This window comes from Lampris incognitus, chromosome 3 (genome assembly GCF_029633865.1).
Source record: "Lampris incognitus isolate fLamInc1 chromosome 3, fLamInc1.hap2, whole genome shotgun sequence".
Taxonomy (NCBI): domain Eukaryota; kingdom Metazoa; phylum Chordata; class Actinopteri; order Lampriformes; family Lampridae; genus Lampris; species Lampris incognitus.
This window is the reverse complement of record NC_079213.1, coordinates 117,164,269-117,182,328: the sequence shown is the minus strand read 5'-3', so window position 1 is coordinate 117,182,328 and position 18,060 is coordinate 117,164,269.

Here is an 18,060-nt window from a genome sequence, read left to right as displayed (position 1 = left end):
CCCTCAGCATCCGAGCCACAGGCCATCCTGCTCATGTAGCTCCTCATCATATCTTCCCACTCATGAATGGAAAATGTCTCAGACTTGTCACCTTTAAAAAGGGGAGGGGGCTTGGACTCTGACTGGACTACGACTTTAAGTTGTGTGGGATCGATAGTTACATTCTGGTTGTCTATACCAGTGGTTCTCAACCTTTTTGGGGTCCTGGACCCCCTGCGTATTTTTGATCTACCCTGAGGACCCCTCCACCTGATCTTGGGGGAGGGGGGTTGCAATTTGATAGAAACCGTAGAAACTGCATTTTAAAATTGCATTATAGCATTTATTCACTCTTTGGGGCAAAAATAAGAGCTTTCAGTTGTAACTTAGATATAGTTAACAAAACAGAATTCTTATGCAGTAACTTTCAGATATATGTAACAAAACAGAATATGTATTCAGTAACTTTCAGATATATGTAACAACAGAATTTTTATGCAGTAACTTTTAACAATGCAAACGGGAGCGAGATCTCTTATTAAAATACAATAAATTACACTTGTGAAACAGATGTAATTAGAGAAAAAAGTCCTGTTACCGTTTATAGTTTAGGTAGATAAAGGTCTCAGTCACATTTGAGTAAAATAATCCTATTTCTATAAATGTCATAGGATCTTTTTTTTTAAAGATATTTTATTTTCACGGACCCCTTGCAATTACACCACGGACCACTAGGGGTCCGCGGACCCCCGGTTGAGAAACACTGGTCTAGAGGCTGGGACTGAGACTGGGGGCTGCTGGCCAGGTGCATGGCATGGAAGCTAGCAGCGATATTGTCACTAATCTGCTTAGCTAAATCAGTAATAACACTGCCCAGTGTTTCAGTAGTAACAACAACCTGGGGGGAAGTCTGCTGAGACAGGTGGGGGGCGTGTACGATAGGTGTTGAACTGGCAGAGGGACCCGACACACTAAAAAGTGACTCATCATTCCCTTGATCAAGGCCGCCCACAACAGGACACACGGACCTAAACCTAGCTCTCCCATACCCAACCGGCAATACTAACTGCCCTCTAGCCACACTAGTGGACTGTCCCCTTCCCACACCATGAATGAACTGTCCCCTTCCTACACCATCAGTAGCATCATGCCCATCAGAGAAAGAGCTAACGGGTGTATTGAAAATATCTCTGCTAGCATGTCTCAATTAGGCTATAACAGTGCATAAACAAACAAAATGAAACAAAAGCAAACAAATTCACAGCATCAAAACATCTAGCCTATGGCTTCAAATACCCTAACAAGATCACAGAAAATAGTTTACCCAAAACAAAACCAATTCTCTTCTACCCATAAATAAACATACACAGCTCTAGCCAGCACCATTTGCAGAAAGGAAAAAACTCAACAGAAAAAAATTCCTCCCAACACGACCCCCCCCCCCACACACACACACACACACACACACACAGTCGTCACCATTCAACACGGAGCTTAGCTAGCTGGCTAGCATCTGCAGCACTATTAGCATAGCAGGCTAACCCTGATACCATGAATGGAGCGGGGCGGGCTGAGAGAAGTCGGCGGCTGCAGCAGGTGGCGACGCTTTCTCATCGGCGACGACGCATCGGACGGGTCATAGGGCAGCAAGTGTGGCCGGTGTACTGTTTCACTGCGTTGTGTAGGAAAGACAGGACAACTTCTCTCATGCGTGGGATCTGTATTCTGTCTGTCGCACATAAACAACACAGGACAGGTTTCAGAACACGTCAGATCAGCTCCTGCTGTAGCCTACGCAAGAATTGGGACCCACATTAGACATAAGACACATTATATAATAGGGATGGATAAACTACATTGCAGGGGCAGACAAAATGAACACATACCTCTTTCTACATGTCCAAGGCGGGAAAGAGGCAGAAGACAGGGGGAAACACACGTTTTATAGCTACCAACAGGAAATGGCGTCACAACGGGGAGGGGCTACTAACAGGAAATGGTGTCACAACAAGGAGGGGCTACTAACAGGAAATGGCGTCACAACAAGGAGGGGCTACTATACGCGTTTCTTGATGAAATAATATAACAATGTTGGCAATGAAAATAAAATAATAATAATAATAATATTCATGTGGTGACACTTTGTGTAATTATATAACATTTTATGGTAATGACGTTTCTAACCATGCTACACATGCCAGTGGTCTGGTATCTCTTTATTGCTTCCCTCCCCCGCAGGACCGAAAACCAGCAATGCAGTTCAGCCAGCACTTTCTCTGGTCCAGGATTAAGGAGGGTCTCATCGAAGTCCTGGATGATTAGTTTAGTCATGGGATGTTTGGGATCTACCATGATCGCATGGATTGAATCTGACTTTAGCTGTTCAGCTCTTCACAGTCTCCCTCCGACTCTGAGGAGTCCTGTCTCCCTATCGTACTCAGGAGATAAGGAGCCCAAACCGCTGTTGGTTGGTAGGGATCGATCAGACATGAGCGTCTTGGCCTCGTAATGCCAAGGTGGCGGCGCGCACAGACGCAGCGGCTCGGTGCTCCCAGCGAAACCGGGTTTTTGTGGGGTTTTTTAGCTTTTGTGTGTTGCGGTTGCTTGTTCGAGCGCTTGAGGCTCACATACAGTATGACCGAGCCGAACTCCTTAACATCGGAGGATGGTATCCGGATTACACAACTGGAAGCCTGGACTCTATCCCACCGGAGATTCTGCGTCCAGGAGAGCCCGGAGGAGGAGTTATGGCTATCCCACCAAAGAGGCGTCGGAGGCGGCGCAGGGAAAGGAAGCAGAAGCGGGGTAAGAGGAGCGGCCTACAAGCTATGCTAAGGGCTAACCCGCACAGACCAGTCCTGCCGAGTCTCTTTCTTGCCAACTCCCGCTCGCTCGTCAATAAGATGGCTGAAACAAGACTGAGGATTGCGTCGCGTAACATGGACAGCTGTGTGATGATCATCACAGAGACCTGGCTGGACAGCACGGTTCCCAACGTGGCTATTGAACTAGCGGGGCACTCTGTTTACCGAGCGGATAGGACAGCAGCCTCCGGTAAGAGCAAAGGTGGAGGAGGAGTGTGTATTTCCATAAATAATGACTGGTGTACAGCTGGGAACATTATTGGGACACACTGCTCCCGGGACTTGGAATACCTGGCTGTGAAATGCAGGCCATTTACATGCCGAGGGAGTTTTCTGCCATCTTAATCACAACCGTTTATATACCGCCACATGCTAACGCTAAGATAGCACTGGAGGAACTGCACAGCACCATCAACAACCAGCCGGATGCACATCTAGAGGGAACTGTGGCTGTGGCAGGAGACTTTAACCACTCAGAACTAAAGACAGTGTTGCCCAAACTCCACAAGAATATCAATTTACCGACCAGTGACAAAAAATATTCTGGACCAAGTTTACGCCAACATCCCGGGATTATACAAAGCCGCACCATCGCCACACCTCGGCTTATCAGATCACATCTCACTGGACTTAGGGGAATACAGTTCAGCTGTCCTGGCCTACATTCATTTCTGTACTGAGACAGTACTAACCACCAAAACCATCAAGGTATTTCTGAACCAGAAGCCATGGCAGGACAGGAATGTGCGGTCTCTGCTCAGGGCTCGAGCTGCTACCTTCAGAACAAGTGACATGCTGGCCTACAAAAATGCCCAGAGGGACTTGGAAAAAGGGCATTAGAGAGGCCAAACGCAGGTACAAGCAGCGCATTGAGGGGCACTTCACACTTAACGACAACCCCCGGAGCATGTGGAGAGGTATTAAAGCCATAACGGATTACAAATGCAGCACCCCACACATCACCCATGACAGCACACTCCCCGACACACTTGACCAGTTCTTTGCATGTTTTGAAACGCATCTTAGCGGAGTGAGGGCCCAAATGACCCTGCCCAAGGAGGAGCATGCACTCGTCCTACAGCACCATCAGGTGAAATCCAATCTGAGCAGAATCAATATCTCCAAAGCGGCAGGACCAGACAGAGTGTCGGGCCACACACTGAAGACATGCGCTGACCAACTAACAGAGAGATTCACCGACATCTTCAACCTCTCCTTACAACAGGCTGTAGTCCCCACCTACCTTCAATCCACCACCATTGTACCTGTACCCAAGAAGACAGCAGTCAACTGCCTCAATGACTATCGCCCAGTTGGCCTGACCCCAGGTATTATGAAGTGCTTTGAGAGGATTGTATGCTCTCACATCAAAGACATCATCCCCACAGATCTGGACAGCCACCGATTTGCCTATCGGGTAACAGCTCTACGGAGGACGCAGTCTCAATTACACTTCATACAGCCCTGTCCCACCTGGAGCATCCAAACACATATGTCAGGATGCTTTTTATTGACTTCAGCTCCGCTTTCAGTACGATAATCCCCCATAAACTGGTACACAAACTCAGCAACCTAGGATTGACCACTTCACTCTGTTCATGGATTATGGACTTCCTCACTCATAGACCACAAAATGTCAGGATAGGTAACCATACATCTTTAACCCTCATCCTGAACACAGGTGTGCCGCAGGGCTGTGTGCACCGTCCAGCCCTCTTCACCCTTTTCACCCACGATTATACCCCCATTCACTCCTCCAACACTATAGTGAAGTTTGCTGATGACACCACTATAGTGGGATTCATAACCAACAACGAGGAGACACACTACAGAGAGGAGGGCCAACATCTGGCTGGGTGGTGTTCAGACAATAACCTGGTCCTGAACACCAGTAAAACAAAGGAGATCATTGTGGACTTTAGGAGATCCAGGAAGACCACCCCACTGCACATAAATGGTGAAGAGGAGCATATTGTGAATAACATCAAATTCCTGGGAATCCACATAACCAAAGAACTCACATGGTCACTCAACACCTCCCACCTGGTGAAGAAAGCACAACAGAGGCTTTTCTTCCTCAGGAAACTTAAACAAGCCGGTCTCCCTTCTCAGCTGCTGGTCAACTTTTACAGAAGTACAATAGAGAGCATCCTCTGTCAATGTGTCACAGTGTGGTATGCCAGCTGCACAGCAGAGAACAGGAAGTACTTGGCCCGGGTGGTAAAGACAGCACAGAGGATTGTGGGAGCTGTGCTCCCGGACCTGGATGCTGTGTATGCTGGCCGCCTACAGAGGAAAGCCAGCAACATCAGCAAAGACGCAACACACCCAGGTCACTGTCTGTTTGTTCCCTTGCCATCAGGGAAAAGATACCGCACCATCAAAACCCCAACTAACAGGCTGAGGAACAGCTTTTTCCCCAGAGCTGTAGCCTCCATTGCCCCCCCCCACACACACACACACATACACACATCTGCCTATAGCTGCTGAGGACTAACAGGTGCTAAAGCCGCTGCAGTATGGACAACTATGTGCAATAACCCCATGCACTATTTTGAACTTTAAAAGCTGCTGCTATCTGTTATTGTCTTATCGTTATTTTTGCTACCTCACTTGTTTATACTAACTCACTTATTTATACTAAATGTTTGTCCTTGTTTTTTCTTGGTTTTTTTTTTTTAATCATTTACCTTGTCTAGTGTTGCTGGTCTGAGAGTCACCAAACAAAATTTCGTTGTGTGTACACAATGACAATAAAGTATCTTATCTTATCTAGAGTTATCTTATCTTATCCGGGAATGACCCCGACTGTGCCTGCCTTAGAAGAAGATTCTCTGCTTTGATGTAGTTAGCTGCTTCACTATAGCTAGCGCTTAGATTGCCCCCACCCCATGTAGGAATTGTGTTGTTGCCTGCATGAGGTCCCTCCATGTGGAGAACGTGTTTATAATGTTTCTATTTTGTACTAATGCACCAGATGGACGGCTTCTTTGAAAATTGATCAGCTACACCGGTTTCCAAAGTTTTAGAAATGAAAGCTAGGTTGGAGATTGGTCTATAGTTATTGAGAACCCCCAGCTCAAGATTTAAGAGAGGTTACCTATGGCAGTTTTTAAAGTAGTAGGAACACTGCCAGAGGTAAGAAAGAATTTATAGTATTTAGTAGGGGACCCAGGAACCACCAAAGTACTTTAAAAAGTTTAGTAGGGAGGGGGTCAAGAAGGCAAGTTGTAGGTTTGGCTGCCAACACTACAGGGGCCCATTGAGACTATAAGGACCCAATAGGAGCCCCTCCAATGTGGCACCCACTTCCTATAGCTCTCGTGGGGTTATTCCATACCAGCGTGCCCACTCTGTAGGCACGGTGGCAACTAATCTCGTCATGATACTCTTTCTGTCTCTCGTGAGCCTCTGCCGAGTTAAGCCTGGCTGCACTGAAGGCCGACTCCAGCTGCTCTGCTTTGGACAGGGCGTACTCTGTCAATGATCTGGAGCCCTGGGAGTCCAGAACACTAGAGAGCACAAGCACGTCGGCTCAAACACCATGCCTCACATCCATGCATGAGGTAAAAGGGGTGAACTGGGTGATGGCATGTCTAGAGTTGTTATATGCACAAGCAACCTGCTTCACATTCGCGTCCCATCTTGCCCCATGAAAAAGTAACATCTTGTCCAGCTGATTAATCAGAGTGCTGCTATAGCTCTCAACTCAGCTATGCCATCAGACTTGGGGTTGTAAGCAGTAGTACGCATCTTCTTTTTTTTTATCCCCAACAATTTGCAAAGGCTCTGAATTACCTCTGTGTCAAACTGGTTGTCCTGGTCACTGTGCAGAATTTCCGGGACCCCATGCACTAAAACATAATCCTTGAACAGGCAATGCACCACCGTGTGAGTTGTTTGGTTTGGCAGAGCGTACAGAGCAAAAAACTTGGTCATACATCTTGGTCGTGAAGTAGTCCTTCACGACCAAGATGTACCTATTCCCTCGGGAAGTCAAAGGCAGTGCCAGGATGTCCGCAGCCACCCTTTGCATCAGGCGGCTAACTTGGGACCCCCCCCCCATGGGTACCCTCTGTCTGGGGACCAAGCATCTCCGGGTCTGACAAGTTCTGCATTGTTCACATCACTTTCTAATATCTCTCAACATGAAGGGCCAGTAGTAGGATTGCCTGGCCTTCTCCCACACACGTTCAGCTGAAAAATGTGCAGCAGCCAGCCCCCCATGCAGCTGCTGAAGAAACTCAGGGACCTTGGATGACGGGACCACAACCTGAATCTGCCCCTCCCCCATGGGTTTGGACAGCACTGTCCAACAGAAGCAGTTGAACTCAGTCCACTGTTTCCTCAGGCTGGTTGAAAACCCCCGGAGGAGTCTGCATGGTGGTCTCATTGTGCTCTGCTCCAACCAAGCCAACCGAAGTCTGCATCCTCATGTTGCCATGACTGCAACTCTGAGTCTCTGTCGCGAAGAGAATAGGCAGGAACCTGGTCTATACATGCCTCTGGGGGACAGAGAGTGGTCTTGCTACCCCACGGAGGCGACGGGTAGTTATTAGCTGAAGAAGTGCCCAGATCGATAGGGCAGGAGAAATAGGCCGGTGGGACGGCGTGTCAGCATTTTTATGGTTGGAGCCATCCTTGTGAACCATGACCCAGTCAAATGGGTCCATCTCCAAAACCCACCTGCTTCTCCATTACATGGGGTCATTATCAATGGCCATGCACTTCCAGCCCAGCAGAGGGCAATGGTCTATTATGATGGGAAATGTAGACATCCCAACATATAGTGTTTGAATTCAGGCACAGCCCACACCACGGCCCATAGCTCTCTGTCAAAAGTGGACGATTGCTTCTGCGTGTGTGTGAAAGCCTGGCTGACATAGGCTACAACTTTTTCAAGTCCTTCGTCATCATGTCCCGGCGCTGCCCCAATCGAGTCCTTAGAAGCATCCGTGTCGATCTTAAAAGGAAATGCAAAGCTGAGCAACATAACCACCAGAGAGGAGGTGAGCACCTGCTTGAGGTAAGTGAAAGCTGCCTCACACTCAGCCATCCACTCAAAGGGCACATTTTTACCCGCCAGACAATTCAGCAGCCCAGAGTGTTGTGAGAAATCTCTCACAAACCTCCTGTAGTATGAACATAGGCCCACAAAGGCCCTGACCTCAGAGGGGGTGCGGGGGGTAGGCCAAGTTCTCACCTTATCCCTATTCCATGGGTCTGGCTGCAGGCCATGTCGGGAGACCACATTGCCATGGGAAACAACATGGTCCCTGGCAAAGTGGCATTTCCTGGGGTTAAGCTTGAGGCTCGCCCAATGTATCCTGGACAGGACTTCCTCCAGAGGTAGGAGGTAATCCTCAAATGAGTGACTATAGATCAGCATATCATCCAAATACACCATGCATGTGTACCAAGGCAAGCCCCTTAGGATGAGCGCCATCATGCACTGATAGGTGGCCTGAGAATTGACCAGACTCATAGGCATGGCCCGCCACTAGTACAAACCCCTGTTGGTTATAAAGGCCGTTTACTCTCGGTCCTCCTCAGCCACTTCCACCTGCCAATAGCCATTTGAAAAGTCCAGTGTGCTGACCAGGATGATTCTGCCAGGGCATCAAAGCTGTTGTCCACTCATGAGAGAGAGTGTGAATCCATGATAGTCACAGAGTTGAGATGGCGATAGCCAATAGAAAATCTCCACTGTCCCCCTTTCTAGCACCACCGGGAATGCCCTGGGGCTGCAGCTCTCCTCCACAACCCCATCAGCCAGCAGACTAGCCACCTGAAGCTCAATCTCAGCCAGTTTCTCAGGAGACACATGGTAGCAGGCACGGCGTTATGGGTGGGCCTGACGGTCCTAGGCCCGCCCTCTTTTCAGCAGGCCCACCCTACAATTTTCCTACCCAAAAAAATAAATAAATAAATGATTCAAAATCAGTCAATAATCGCATGATTTTGTGCTAAAAATAGTTTTTATAAACATAATTTTATATGTTGATGTTCATGCGTAAGCAAGTTCATGAGACACATGATGTGATGTTCGACGCCGGCGGGATAGGCATAGGCTAGTTCCAACTGCCATACCATGAAATGCCTTTGCAATGCAGCCGACTTTGTTGCTAGATGGTCTGAGGCTGAGCCATGTAAAAAAGAAAGGCCGATGTTCATTACTACAGGATGCCTACTCTGTGACGACAATAAATTGTTTAATGCATCTTCTCTATGTGCCTTTATGAAATCGAAAAAAAACCCGGTGTTAATGAAATCATCTAGCAAAGCCCGTTGTCTTGTGATCATAGAGATGTGTAGACTGTGATTGATGGTGATTGATAATGAACTCTAGTTGCATGTCTTTACATGACAGATAACGTTATGAGCGAGTTCTGAATACTGGCTCGCTGCTCTGCTCGCGTTACTCGGGCATCCCAATTCAATTCATTTAAACCTCCTTCCCAAAGGGGACTTTGCATGCCCTACGCAACGCTGTAATACCAAACTGCACCACTCTAGGTAGCGCGTAGGGTGGGTATTGGGACAGGGCCTTTGATTGGGCTGTGGTTGCTTGGTCACAGACCTGTTGCGCCCTCTATTGGTCGGTCAGTGATAGAATTATAGTTCAAAATGGTCACTCACTAGCTTTCAACGTTGGCAAGTGATGGTACTGCTGCTGTTCAAGCAATATACACTCACTGGCCACTTTATTAGGTACACCTTGCTAGTACCGGGTTGGACCCCCTTTTGCCTTCAGAACTGCCTTAATCCTTCGTGGCATAGATTCAACAAGGTACTGGAAACATTCCTCAGAGAGTCTGGTCCATATTGAGATGATAGCATCACGCAGTTGCTGCAGATTTGTCGGCTGCACATCCATGATGCGAATCTCCCGGTCCACCACATCCCAAAGGTGCTCTATTGGATTGAGATCTGGTGACTGTGGAGGCCATTTGAGTACAGTGAACTCATTGTCATGTTCAAGAAACCAGTCTGAGATGATTCGAGCTTTATGACATGGTGCGTTATCCTGCTGGAAGTAGCCATCAGAAGATGGGAACACTGTGGTCATAAAGGGATGGACATGGTCAGCAACAATACTCAGGTAGGCTGTGGCATTGACACGATGCTCAATTGGTACTAAGGGGCCCAAAGTGTGCCAAGAAAATATCCCCCACACCATTACACCACCACCAGCAGCCTGAACCGTTGATACAAGGCAGGATGGATCCATGCTTTCATGTTGTTGACGCCAAATTCTGACCCTACCATCCGAATGTCGCAGCAGAAATCGAGACTCATCAGACCAGGCAACGTTTTTCCAATCTTCTATTGTCCAATTTTGGTGAGCCTGTGCGAATTGTAGCCTCAGTTTCCTGTTCTTAGCTGACAGGAGTGGCACCCGGTGTGGTCTTCTGCTGCTGTAGCCCATCTGCCTCAAGGTTCGACGTGTTGTGCGTTCAGAGATGCTCTTCTGCATACCTCGGTTGTAATGAGTGGTTATTTGAGTTACTGTTGCCTTTCTATCAGCTCGAACCAGTCTGGCCATTCTCCTCTGACCTCTGGCATCAACAAGGCATTTTCGCCCACAGAACTGCCGCTCACTGGATATTTTCTCTTTTTCGGACCATTCTCTGTAAACCCTAGAGATGGTTGTGCGTGAAAATCCCAGTAGATCAGCAGTTTCTGAAATACTCAGACCAGCCCGTCTGGCACCAACAACCATGCCACGTTCAAAGTCACTTAAATCACCTTTCTTCCCCATTCTGATGCTCGGTTTGAACTGCAGCAGATCGTCTTGACCATGTCTACATGCCTAAATGCATTGAGTTGCTGCCATGTGATTGGCTGATTAGAAATTTGCGTTAACGAGCAGTTGGACAGGTGTGCCTAATAAAGTGGCCGATGAGTGTATATTTTGCACTGAGTAATTTTTAACATTTTGGCTCATTTTGTCAATGTTGCATGAATTATGAGGGGTTTTTTGTGATTACATTTGTTATTCTATCTAGCTCGATTTTGGTCTCAAAATGCACCAAATTGATGCATTTAAATTGTCAATATTGAAACATTTCTTCCGGGGGAGCATGCCCCCAGACCCCCCCCCCTAGGGAATTCCAGGCCCATCCATAATTGGCCTGGCCCACCCAAAACTGAAATCCTGGAGCCGTGCCTGCATGGTAGGCGCGTTGCTTAATAGAGAAATGGTCACCAGTCCTAATGTGGTGCTGGACAAGTGTGCGCCTGCCTGTATTTCTGCCAGACAAGTTGAAAACACCAGCAAATCACTGCAGCAGTTCTGAAAGCTCTGCCCACTGCTGTGCTGTGATAGGTGACTCATCCAAGGTGACAAGGCCAGAAGCAGCTGGCGGTGTTGCGGTGGTGTTGCTGCTTCCATGCTCGAGGGATTGGGTGGGGGGGGGAGAGGGGTGATAAAACGTCAGTTTCTCCAACTGGGTAAAATTCACCCAGGTAAAACCCCCATTTGAGCTCGACCGCCTCCCCTGTGGGTTTCAGGATGTGGGCTACGGTGACACCATTTTTCACACTATTCTCTGTGTGAGCAACCACCAGTCCTGTAGTCTCCGGAATGTTAGGTTCCAGATACCCCTCAAGGTCTGCGGCAGGCAAGCCCGCACCACTATGGGGACATACAGTCACTGGCACCAGGGCCTCACTCAGAGGGGGGACAGTCATGACATCACTAAAGGACACATTACAGATTTCAGGTACCAACTCACCACCCCAAACCAGGGGCACAGTACTGTCCCATAACTGTAACACACCTCGCCCTAAGTCCAGCAGTGCATGGTTCATGATTAGAAAGTCCAGGCCGAGCAGAACACTCCTTGTCTCTAAAACACATGTCCGCAACATAGCTGTGAACAGTCCTGGAAGCTCTGTATGGGGTTACTCGGCTACCTAAACTGGTTCAGCTAAGCTAAAACAACTGCGCAGACAACAGCTCTTTTCGTACAAAGGACAGTGCTAACAACACTACCACTAATGTAACTGAGTGATCTGGGTTCATCTAACTATATAATTTAATAGGAAAACAATAAATGGGATGATAGACTTTAAAGCATGTCCAACAGCAGCAGCTGCCTTGTTTTATTCTTCGAACTTCAACAAACACAAAAATGGAAAATCCTCAAAACATTCTCCTCCCTACAGTAACTTAGATGGGACACCCTACCTTGCATATAGTGAAAAATAGAACAGTCTGTTACTCTAGCTTGGACAATGTCTCCAGTAGGACAGTCTCAAAATGTGAAAGTACAGGGACAGTCTGACACACCTTATATGTAAGTGGAATCAAAGGACCTGTAGGTAGATAACTTATTTTGTTTCTAATATCATCAATTTTACTGCCAAAACATTCCAGAAAATCATGCACAGTAAAAGGGGAGCAGTTAGTGGAAGGCTGCTTTTGAGAAGTTTAACTACAGTGTCGAAGAGAAATCTAGGCTTGTGTTTATTGGCATTAATTAAGCAAGAAAGACGTACTGCTTTAGCTGCTGACAGTGTTCGCTTATAACTTAACAGACAGTTATGCCATGCAAGGTGAAAAACGTCAAGTTTGGATATACACCATTTCTTCTCAAGTTTCCTACAGGCCAGTTTAAAAGCCCATGTCATGTCAGTGAACCAGGGTGTTGATTCTCTTTGATGACTGATTCTGGTTGTTAGAGGTGCCACTGACACAAAAAGATTACAAAGAGTTGCATCTAGGTCACTAGTAAAGGTATCGATGGAGCCGGTCAACACAGTGAAAGGAGACAGGGCCTCTGGCATTCTATCACCAAGTGCTCTCAGGGTTGCTGGGCTGAGATGATAGGTGTTGAACACGTTGGTACCACAGCTGCAAGGATAAGGAAGTGCTGTCTTCAAATTTGATAAGAAAGTGGTCAAACACAGCAGATGTAAGAGGAGAGACGATAAGATCAGAAACAACTACACCATATGATACAATCAGATCAAGAGTGCTACCACTGCGATGGGTGGCCTCGTGCACATGCTAAACAAATTCAAAGGTATCAAGAACTTCCGAAAAAGCCTTACCAAGAGGAACAGATGTTTTATTTAGATTGATATTGAAATCACCAAGGATTAGGATATTGTCAGCACGAGTAGCAAGGTCTGACACAAATTCTGTGAAGTCCACTAAAATTGGGAGCATGGCCCATGTGGCCGGTAACCAGGGACACTGACAGGAGTTCACTTACCTGGACAGAGCTGTTTACGACTGTTGCAGAGGGAGGCATTACTAACCCCACAAAAGATTCAAAGTTAGTATCAAATTTTGAGACAAAATTAAAGATAGAGTTATAAATTAGGGCAACACCCCTTGTAGCTAACTCAATTCTAAGTTTAATTCTAAAGAGATTTCCCTGTTGAACAACCACTTATTCATATTATTGCAGGTCTAATGTTTTAAATATGTATGACAGTATTTCCTGATTTGTTTTCTTTGAGGGACTTTTATTCTGAAATTACGAATTGATTCTTAGTATTTCCTATCGCGAACGAAAGAAGGAACATTAACGGTGAAATGAAATCTCATTAAGTCGAATGTTACTGTATTAGCACCCTCCGAAGAGGCAGAAGGTTAGTGTTCTTTGTATTGTATTGTTGTGTGTTGTATTGTGCTTTGATGTAAGTTTGAAGCCTGAAGGAACTTCATAGCTCTTCTAAGTTGAGTGTCTGTTAACAGATGTGAGCTAATGTTAAGCTAGGCTAATGCCTGAAGCTACATGGCTGTGTAGTTAATGTATTTCTGTTTGTGCTTTATATCTAGCTCTTACGGTGGTTTGGAGTTTTCAAATAAATGAAAAATCATCAGTTGAAGTGTTGACCATCATTCGGTGGGGATGCTACAGTAAGAGCTTGACCGGCCCCTGCTACATCACGCTGCCTACGTCATCCAAGGCTGGCGCGGCGCGGCGCACAAAGCGCAGTGAGTTGCAGCACGTTGTGTGATGGCCAAGGGAGACGGAAAGGATAGCATACAGCTACACGCAAAATGGATGACAGTACGGAACAGATAAATAAGCTACAAACGGAAATACAAGAAAGTAGAAGTTACTGCACCAAGGGGAATGTGAAGACGTGTCTAGGCAGGAATTAAAGGAGATAAATGAAAGCAAGGAAAACCGACTAGGTGAGCTTCCGCATGAAATGGGTAATGATGAGCTAACTTGACCACGGCGTTCAGAACGTCCTCCCAAGCCCACGGAGAAAATGCTAGCTCACCAAAGGGAGGAACTAAGTAAAAAGGAAAAAAGACTGCTTAGCCTGTATGAACAATGGAACAGTCAAATCAGAGCATCCAAAGAAAATTTAAAGAAAGACATATCAGAACGTGAATTGGCTACTATGGCAGACACCATCGAAAAAGGAATGGTTGAAGTCATGAAAAGTTATGATGAAATAAGAGAGCGAGTTACAAATTGATGCATGCGAGGCCGTAAGTAAAGACATTGTGAAAATAGTCTTGGAACGCCTCTCAGCGATAGATGGTGAGTTTGATGAAGAGTTCGAAAGGCGCCGTCTTCGTCAGCTACGAGCCCATGACTATGCTCACTCCATATATGATACTGCCTCTCAGTCAGGAGCTAGTCAGCGCTCTGAATCCATGAGCATAGCTGCAAAAAGGGCTGAGGCAGCTGCAGAGCTTGCTGCAAAAGAAGCATAATACACAATAATGCAAGAAGAAAGAAAGCAGGAAGAAAAAATAAGAATGATGGAAGAACAACATAGAAAGGAACTAGACATACAGCGATCTGAATTAGAGTGTGTACAAGCAGAAAAGAACATGGAGGCTGTTCGTGCTAGACTGGAGATCTGTAACCGAGAACTCAAGCAGCAAAGTGTTAAGTCAGCCCATACAACAGAATCACAGACAGGTTACTTTCAATGCACTCATAGACCATCAAAATCCTCGCATTGATAGGCCATCACCCCCTACTGATGTACCATACCTGGCCCAAGCAATTCAAGACAGCATGGCCACAAATAGACTCCCAATTCCAACTCCCACAGTGTTTAGTGGCGATCCAATTCACTACATCGAATGGAAAGCCTCATTCAAGTCTCTTATTGACCAAGAGTATTTCCTCGGCCGATAAGCTCTATTACTTAAAGAAATACATCAGTGGCCCTGCTCATAAATGCCTTGAAGGCACTTTTTATAGAAATGATGATGAGGCATACAGAGATGCATGGAATAAGCTCAGCCAATGCAATGCCTTTTATCATACAACGAGCTTTCAGAGACGAGCTGTCAAAATGGCCGAAAATACAGCCCAAAGACGCAGAAGGCTTAAGAACATTTGCTGATTTTGTGAATGCCTGTCTACAAACCATGCCTCATGTGAAGGGCCTAGACATATTAAATGACTGTGAAGAAAACCAAAAGCTGATGCATAAAGTTCCTGATTGGCTGGCATCCTGTTGGAATCGTCAGGTCACAGTAGCACTTATGAACAGTAAAGAGTTTCCCACCTTCAAAGACTTTGCTAACTTTGTCACCCTCAAAGCAGAGATAGCATGCAACCCAGTTACTTCCCTACATGCTCTTCACTCATCTATTTCATCCTATGAAATAAAGAAGCACAAAGGAATCAAAGGGAAACAAAGCCAATGTCTTCAGCATCCAAACTGCTGTAAATGATGACAAATCAATGTCAAGTGATAGAAAATCAAGACCTCCATGCATGTGGTGCAAAAATGTCAAACATCAACTACCCAAGTGCCCAGACTTCACGGAAAAGTCCTTAAATGATCAACCGAAAGTATGTGAAAGAAAATAAGCTTATGGGTGTCTGAAACCAGGTCACAGTGCCAAGGAATGTCATCACCACCACACTTGTGATGTATGCAAGGGAAGACACCTCACCTGTCTCCATGATGAGAACTACAGAGGGCGTGAAGGTAGAGAAGGTCCTGTATCCACTGTGAACTCAGCTTCAAGCACTCCAGATGAAACAATGGCAGTGATGGCACTCAACGTCACCAGAGGGGGTCAGTCATGCAGCACTTCTATGATCGTTCCTGTGTAGGTGTCCATGGCCACTGACCCATCAAAAGAACCGCTTGTTTATGCATTATTGGACACTCAAAGTGACAGCACATTCATTGACAATGAGATGAGCAATGAATTACAAGCAAATACCCAACCTGTGAAGCTGAAACTTACCACTATGCTTGGAGAGACCATGATCATGAAGTGTGAAAAGGTATCTGGACTTAGAGGGTGAGAGGCTACAATTCATGCATCCACATTGGTCTTCCTTCTGCATATACAAAGGACTGCATTCCTGGGAACCGTGATCATATAACCACTCATGAAACTGCAAGAAGATGGCCTCATTTAACAGCAATCACCAATAAAGTGCCACCCTTTCTCACCTGTGATGTTGGGCTCTTAATTGAGTTCAACTGTCCCAGATCATTAACACCCAGACAGGTATTAGCCGGAAAAGACAACGAGCCCTATGCCATCCTTACAGATTAAGGATGGAGCATTGTGGGCTGCTCAACACCAAGCTTAGATGGAACAGACACCAGCCTGTGTCACAAAGTCTCAGTAAAGGAACTGCCTCCAGTAACACCAATGGATGTGATCAGCGCCCTGGAGTCAGACTTTAAGGACACCAGAGGAGATGACAAAACGGTCTCGCAAGAGGATCTAATTTTCCTGAGCAAACTAAAAGGAGGCATAAAACTAAATGATGAGGGACATTATGAGATGCCTTTACCCTTTAAGCAATGGCCACACTTACCTGATAACAGAAAACTTGCTGAAATCAGACTCAGCCATTTATGCCGGAAGTTTTACAGAGATGAGAAATTTAAGAAGGACTACACGACATACATGAAGGACATCATAGAGAGAGGTGATGTTGAAGAAGTGCGAGAAGATGGAATAACAGGGGAACGATAGTACATCCCTCATCATGGCATATACCACCCTAAAAAGCCTGACAAACTGCGTGTTGTATTCGACTGCTCTGCGAAGTGTGGCGACACAAGCCTCAATGAACATCTTCCAGGGCCAGACATGATAAACAACCTCACCGGTGTCCTTCTATGGTTCAGACGGCATCCTATAGCTCTTATGTGTGACATAGAAAAAAAATTTTCATCAGTTCCATGTGCCAGACCAAGATTCACAATTACTTACGTTTCCTGTGGTGGAAAGATGGAGATGCAAGCACAAAACCTCAGGATTACCAAATGAAAGTCCATCTTTTCAGTGCAGTGTCGTCCCCTGGCTGCGCGAATTATGGATTGAAGTACCTAGCCAATGTAAACAGGCTCTCATACCCAGTAGGATCGCAGTTTATGGCAAGAGACTTTTATGTGGACGACGGAGTCACAAGTACGGATACCATGGAAAAGGCCATTCAGTTGGTGCAGGAGGCAAGACAAATATGCGCCAAGGGTGGTCTCCATCTCCACAAATTTGTCTCAAACAACCATGCTGTCCTACAGAGTATACCCCCATCCGAGCGGGCGACAGATGCCAAGACAAAGGATTTGACTTTCTCTAACACACCAGTAGAGCGAGCTCTAGGGATTCACTGGAGCATAGACAGGGATAGTTTCAGATTTAACAACACTTTGACAAACCAACCAGGGACACGTAGAGGCATATTGGCTACTGTTGCATCAATATTTGACCCTCTTGTGTTCCTTGCACCATATGTCCTTACCGGGAAGAAGATCCTGCAAGAAATGTACCATCAAGGTATTGGCAGGGATGAACCCCTACCAGAAATGTTGAGGCCACGGTGGGAAAGCTGACGACATGACTTTGCCAACCGAGAGAAGATACATATAGCTCGATGTTACATACCTGTCGATTTTTGAGAAGTCATTGAAACAGAGTTGCACCACATTTCTGACGTAAGCGCAAGCGGATATGGGCAGTGTCCTTATCTGAGAGTCAAGAACCAGAGAGGGGAGATTCACTGTTGTCTGGTGATTGGAAAGGCCCATGTTTCTCCCACAAAGTTAACTACAATACCAAGGCTCAAATTAACCGCAGCAATTGTTTCAGTTACTGTCAGCAATATGCTCAGAGAGGAGCTTAGTTGTGCTAATGTGAAAGAGTACTTTTGGACAGACTCCAAGTAGTGTATAAACAACGACTCAAGGCGCTTTCATACCTTTGTCGCCAACAGGGTCCAGAAGATCCGTAATAGCACAACCCCCC